This window comes from Rhinopithecus bieti, unplaced genomic scaffold, assembly GCF_001698545.2.
Source record: "Rhinopithecus bieti isolate Rb0 unplaced genomic scaffold, ASM169854v2 scaffold_16999, whole genome shotgun sequence".
Taxonomy (NCBI): Eukaryota; Metazoa; Chordata; class Mammalia; order Primates; family Cercopithecidae; genus Rhinopithecus; species Rhinopithecus bieti.
In genome coordinates, this window is record NW_016808939.1 from 155,077 (window position 1) to 162,311 (window position 7,235).

At 38.8% G+C, this 7,235-nt stretch overlaps 1 long non-coding RNA gene across 1 annotated transcript in view; it reads left to right on the forward strand.

Annotated features, from left to right (window-relative positions):
* LOC108539307 (uncharacterized) overlaps positions 1-6,912 on the forward strand; it is a 95,125-nt gene extending 88,213 nt beyond the window's left edge. Inside the window, exon 4 of the long non-coding RNA XR_001888328.1 lies at positions 6,548-6,912. This is a non-coding gene — a long non-coding RNA (uncharacterized LOC108539307). The remainder of the gene's footprint in view (positions 1-6,547) is intronic.
* Positions 6,913-7,235: the final 323 nt, after the last annotated feature.

A 7,235-nucleotide genomic window follows, 5' to 3' on the forward strand; every position in this document is an offset into this window, starting at 1 on the left:
TAGGAATGTTGAATATTGGCCCCCACTATCTTCTGACTTGTAGGGTTTCTGCTGAGAGATCTGCTGTTAGTCTGATGGACTGCCCTTTGTGGGTAACCTGAACTTTGTCTCTGGCTGCCCTTAGCATTTTTTCCTTCATTTCAACCTTGGTGAATCTGACAATTATGTGTCTTGGAGTTGCTCTTCTTGAGGAGTATCTTTGTGGTATTGTCTGTATTTCCTGAATTTGAATGTTGGCCTGCCTTGCTAGATTGGGGAAGTTCTTCTGGATAATATCCTGAAGAGTGCTTTCCAACTTGGTTCCATTCTACCCATCACTTTCAGGTACACCAATCAAATGTAGATGTGGTCTTTTCACATAGTCTCATATGTCTTGGAGGCTTTGTTCATATCTTTTTATTCTTTTTTCTCTAAACTTCTCTTTTTGCTTCATTTCATTTATTTGGTCTTCAATCACTGATATACCTTCTTCCACTTGATTGAATCAGCTACTGAAGCTTGTGCATGCATCACATAGTTCTCGTGCCATGTCTTTCATCTCCATCAGGTCATTTAAGCTCTTCTCTACACTATTTTTTTCTAGTTAGCTGTTCGTCTAATTTTTTTCAAGGTTTTTGTCTTCCTTGCAATGGGTTCAAACATTCTCCTTTAGCTCAGAGAAGTTTGTTATTACTGACTTTCTGAAGCCTACTTCTGTCAGCTCATCGAAGTCATCCTCCATCCTGCTTTGTTCCATTGCTGGCAAGGAGCTGCAATACTTTGGAGGGGAAGGGATGCTTTGGTTTTTAGAATTTTCAGCTTTTCTGCTCTGGTTTCTCCCCATCTTTGTGGTTTTATCTACCTTTGGTCTTTGATGATGTTGACCTACAGGTGGGATTTTGGTGTGGATGTCCTTTTTGTTGATGTTGATGCTATTCCTTTCTGTTTGTTAGTTTTCCTTCTAACAGTCTGGTCCCTCAGTTGCAGGTCTGTTGGAGGGAGGTCCACTCCAGACCCTGTTTGCCTGGATATCACCAGCAGAGGCTGCAGAACAGCAAATATTGCAGAACAGTAAATATTGCTGTCTGATCCTTCCTCTGGAAGCTTTGTCTCAGAGGGGCACCCAGCTATAGGAGGTGTCAGTTGGTCCCTACTGGGAGGTGTCTCCAAGTTAGGCTACATAGGGGTCAGGGACCCACTTGAGAAGGTGGTCTGTCTGTTCTAAGAACTCAAACACTGTGCTGGGAGAACCACTGCTCTCCTCAGAGCTGTCAGACCGGGATGTTTACGTCTGCAGAAGTTTCTGCTGCCTTTTGTTCAGCTATACCCTGCCCCCAGAGGTGGAGTCTACAGAGGTAGGCAGGCCTCGTTGAATTGCAGTGGACTTCACCCAGTTTGAGCTTCCTGGGGACTTTGTTTACCTACTCAAGCCTCAACAATGGCAGACGCCCCTCCCCCAGCCCGACCTGCCACTTTGCAGTTTGATCTCGGACTAGCAGTGAGCAAGGCTCCATGCGTGTGGGATGCACTGAGTCAAGCACAGGATATAATCTCCTCGTGCGCCGTTTGCTAAGACCGTTGGAAAAGTGCAGTGTTTAGGTGGCAGTGTCCAGATTTTCCCAGTACAGTCTGTCAAGGCTTCCCTTGGTTTGGAAAGGGAAGTTCCCCAACCCCCTGCACTTCCCAGGTGAGGCGATGCCCCACCCTGCTTCAGGTTTCCCTCCATGGGCTGCACCCACTTTCTGACCAGTCCCAGTGATATGAACCAGGTACCTCAGTTGGAAATGCAGAAATCACGTGACTTCTGCATCGATCATGCTGGGAGCTGCAGAACAGAGCTGTTCCTATTCGGCCATCTTGGAATGGACTTCTGATATTATTTAATTTTTATATGTTTGTGCATTTTCTAATATTTTTGTGTTATTTGTTTCTAGTTTAAGATCATTGTGATTGAAAAGATACTTGATATGTTTCAATTTTCTTAAATTTGTTAATGTTTGTTTTGTAGCCTATATGATCTATTCTGGAGACTGTTCTGTGTGTTCTTGAGGAAAATGTATATTCTACTACTGTTGGATGTGTTTCTGTTAGGCCTATTTTGTCTAATGTGTAGTTCAAGTTTGTTGTAATTGTATTAGGATATTTTTCTCTATTATTTTGTTTCCTATATTTATTATTGAATATTCTTCTGTGCAAAGCAGCTTTCCCATACTACTACTTCTAAAAGTCATGGTAAATGTTTCTTTCCCTTTAATTTTAGAGTAAGAAGACTGATAATTGTGTTTTGTGATAGGTCTTCAGGTTTCTTTCTTCAGAGTGACTATAAACCAAAATAGTCATTCTTTAGAAGGACTCACCAGAGAGAAAATTGGGTTCAGGTGTGTCAGGTAAAACACAAATAGGAAGTAAATCCAAAATGCATGAACAAAAGGAATTTATTATGCACAAGTACAAGAGAAGTTGGGGTGCTAAAGGGAGGACAATGGGTAGTCTGAAGGTGGCAAGAAGTTCAACCAGCAAGTGGGGAGTGCAAGAGAGGCCCCATGGAACTATACCTTTATTAAGGTTCATGGGCATTATCCCTTAGGTTTTTCCATGGGGGTTGTGGATTGGCTAGTTTAAAGAAAACACACACAAAGAGAGGAAATTTTTTACATCAACTGGTGTTGACCATTAGGTTTTATTGTTGTCCATAGCTGTAGGTTGTGTTGGCTTTGGGGTCAATGAGATGGGGAACAAGTGAGTTATATCGTAGACAACACACAAGGAGGGATGTTGATATAACCAGGACAAAGGTGACACAGTACACTGGGTTTCCATCAAGTTATGTCAGGCCTCAAAATGGTTACTGACACAACTATATTAAAGTATTTTGTGAGAAAGTGCAGTGTTTCCTTACTGATTTTCTGTCTGAATGATATATCCATTGCTGTAAGTAAGGTATTAAAGTCCCCTACTGTTACTATTTATCAGTCAATTTTTCTCTTCAGATCCATTAATATTTACTTTACATACATATTTGGCACTCTAATGTTGGGTACGTATATATTTATAATTGCTATATCCTCTTGACATATTTGTTTTAGTCATATAATGTTCCTCTGTGTCTGTTTTTATAGTTATTGGCTTAAAGTCTGTTTTATCTGATAAATATATAGCTATCTATACTCTCTTTTGCATTCTATTCACATGAATCCTTTTCCATTCCTTCACTTTAAGTCTCTGTGTGTTGTTAAAGGCAAAGTGAATCTTTTCTTGTGAGCAGCATATAGTTGGGCCTTGATTTCGTTTGTTTTGCTTTTATTTATTCAGCCATTCTGTGTCTTTTGATTGGATAATTTAATTCATTTGCACTCAAGGTAATTAGCAACAGGTAAGGACTTACTACTGACATTTTGTTAATTGTTTTCTCACTATTTTGTAGGTCCTTTGTTCCTTTCTATCTCCCTTGCTGTCTTTGTGATTTGATGGTTTTCTCCAGTGGTATGCTTTGATTTCTTTCTCTTTATCTTTTGTGTATCTATTATATATTTTTTTTCTTTTTTTGTCACACTAGGTTATATGCTAAAGTTGATAAAGACTTAACTTCAATTGTATACAAAATCCCTATACTTTTCAATTCCTCAATTTTATGTTGCTGTCACAATCCACATTTTTATATGATCTATCCGTTAACAAATTATTATTGCTATTTTTATTTTTAATAGTTTTAACTTTTAATCTTCATACTAAATATGTAAGTTATTCACACAGTATCATTATAGTATTCTGAATTTGACTATGTTTTCATTTTTCCCAGTGAGTTTTATACATCCATATGTTTTCATGTTACTACTTAGTATCATTTTCTTGCAGCTAACTCATTTTAGCATTTCTTGTAAGGTAGGGCTTTTGTGATAAACTCCCTCAACTTTTGTTAGTCTGATAAAGTCTTCATCTCTTCTTAATTTATGAAAATCTTTGCTGATAAAGGATTCTGGGTGACAGATTTTTTTGTTCATTTGTTTGTTTTCTTTCAGCACTTTAAATATGTCATTGTATTATCTCCTGGTTTGTGTGGTTTCTGATGAGAAATCTACTGATAGCCATATTAGAATTCCCTTGTGTGTAATATGCTTCTTTTCTTTTACAGCTACCAGGATCTCCTTTCATGATTTTTACAGTTTGATTTTAAAATGTGTTGGTGCAGTCTTGTTTGGATTGAGTCTTATGGAAGCGTTTAAGCTTCCGTACCTGGATATTTAACTCTTTCCCCGAATTTGGAAAGCTTTCTAAAACTTTTTAAAAGTCAGTTTCCTTCCCCTTTCTCTTTCTTTGCTTCTTATTAGATATCCATAATGTGTAAATTGGATTGTTTGATTGTATCCCATTATTTTCATGGGCTTTCTTCACTTTTCTCTTTTCTTTTCTTTTCTTTTTTTTTCTTTTCTTTGTTACTCTGACTGGGTAATATCAAACGACCTGTTTATGATCTCCCTGATTGTTTCATCTGTTTGATCAAGTCCTCTTTAGAAGCTCTCTGTGGAAACTTTAGGTTTGGTTATGGTGTTCTTTAACTCCAGAGTTTCCATTTGTTTTGTTCTGTTTTTTAAAAAATCTTGTCTATATCTTTGCTGAACTCATTTGTTTGGCTATTTGTTTTCTGATTTCATTTAATTGTCTAGCTATATTCTCTTGTAACTCAGGGATCCTCTTTAAGATGACTACATCAATGTTTTCAAGCAGATCATCAATATTTATTTATTTTGGATTGGTGACTCATACTTTATTTTGTTCTTTTAATTGTGCCATGATTTCCTGATTGTTCATGTTCTTTGTGGCTATGGTGTTGTTGTCTATGCATTTGAATAAATAGAGACTTATTCCAGTCTTTGCATACTGACTTTGGCTGGGAAAGCCACTTACCAGTCAGCTCATTCCAAGATTCTGGGCAGCCTATCTGTCACTGTCTATGGGAAATTTGCTGCTGGAATTCTTATGCAGGCTAGCCTGGAGGCTGGGTTAACAGGTGGGCAGACTTAGCTCCTAGATCTGCTGTTTTGGCCCTGGACTCTGGGTTTATTGCAGGTGAACATGAAACATGAGCCTGCCATGATGGACATAGATTATTGGTTCATAGAGTCTAGTCTCATCCCAGGAGCCACTGGGGTGGACCTTTTGACGGGGTCTGCAGAAGCAGGTTTGGATCCTCTATTCATTGGGGCCATCCTAAATCCCGGATTGACAAGGGATTTCATGGCACTAGGTTATTTCATAAGCCTGAATGTGCAAGTGCCAGCCATTTGCAGGGATGGGCCCGGTGACTGAGTACACAGAGACAGTCCTGGAGCCTGGTGCCCCAGGAGCTGGAATGGCTCTGAGTTGGACCTATAATGCTGAATATTTGGAGAGAGGCTTGGGTCCTGGGACTTTGAGGACCAACTAGGAACCTGGGTCTCAGAGACAGCCCTGGAGTCTGCCTCTATGGCTGCTGGCCTTATGCTGGGGTCTACTGCAATGAGTGTGAGCTCTTGGTCTTCAGATCCTGGGTCTGTTGGAGCATGGGGCTGCAGAGGCTGGACTGGTGTTGGACAAGCCAGAATTCTGGGTCTGTGGGCTCCAACCTGGGGCCCGGGGTTCAGTCTAGTGTTAGGATTCTTCTGAAGCTTGAAGCCACTGAGGCTGGCCTGGTGCTGGAGTGAATCTGGAGCTGGCTATAGGAGTTGCTTTCAAGTTTGAGGCTGTGCAACCTGGCCTGACACTGGGGCAGATTTGGTCCTGAGTGAGCAAGGACCATTCTGGAGCTGGGGTTGATGAATACAAGCCTGACACTGGGGAGGGGCTGGAGGCTGAGTCCGTAGAGGCCAAAATTGTATTGAGGGTGGTGTGGAGGATGAGACTAGTGGGGCCAGGCTGGTGGTGAGGCATTCCTGGTCCCTGCAGAGATCTAAAGCCTGGGTTTGCAGGTTGGCACTGGGGTTGGCCTAGAGGCTTGATACTTGTGTGCCAGTCTGATGACTAGAACCACAGGGGAAAGTCTTTGCCTGGTGAATATTGGTAGTATTAATATTTTGTTCCTTCATTATACTTTTTATTTTTCCTTTATTTATTTAATTGCATTACACTTTCTTGTTTTACATTCCTTGTAAGTTTATGCTGATATCTATTATCTTTCCAAAATATTAGATAATTGCTAGTCTTGTTATATGTTTCTTCTGACTCTTTCTCATGGTGACTTGTTTTCTCTTATGCTTTTTTCATTTTTGTATTTAATTATAAGTTCAGAATTATTGAGAGTATTTGTTAAGCACATACTTCGATGACTGGATTTAAGTGCATTTCTTCTGGTAGTATTTCCTTTGCTTCTGCTGGCAGGTGCAGTCATTACTAACTCAGGGATGTCTCAAACAAATATTTATTATTATTTTTATTATTTCAAAGACCACATAGAGGCATGTGGTTTTCCAATACATACGAGTAGTGTGAATTATAGCCCAACATAAATGCAAATACAAGTTCATGATAAGAAATTCTCAAGGAATAGTCTTATCTTTCTTATCTTCTTTGTTTTTTTTTTTTTATTTTGCAGATTCAAGGAAGAAAATGACAATTATTGTCAATTACTTTGTCTTCAGAACAGGAATTACTTTCCTCTTAGTTTAACCATTAAAATGTAACCTGTCACAAATTGGAGCTTAATGAAGACATCTCTAGTATGATTTTCCACTCTACTTTTCCTTCTGGCATATGACATGTTAACATTCTGGCTGTGGAGTATCAGGTGACAATGATACCACAGGTAACTGCTGTCTGCAAGAGTGGCTTATGCTGACAAATGAACATTTTCTTGACATTTTTGACCTCAATAATCCATACAATGTTTTTGTTCAGTTATTCTGGGTATACCAAAAAGTTTGTTCAAGTATTTAAGTGTGACATCTTGCCAGAAATTAAATTCAGTAACATTTGTATTCTAATACTTCTGATTCTGTGATGCCATCTCTTTGTTGTAGTAGAGTATTTATTAAATTTCCTGATGCTATGAGAAGTTTTATTCAAAATATTTTGTAACAGTGGAAACTAGAATGATATTATGAAGTATTTATTGTGAAATTCTTAAGAACATTGTCATGGTCTTTAAATAATATATTGTTAGTAAAATTAAATAACACAGTCAATGATATTTTAAATTGTATTTTTATTTGAATTGTTTTCTTTTAACATTTTACCTCCTCTCTGAAGCACATCTCTCTCTCTCTCTCTCCCTCTCTCTCTCT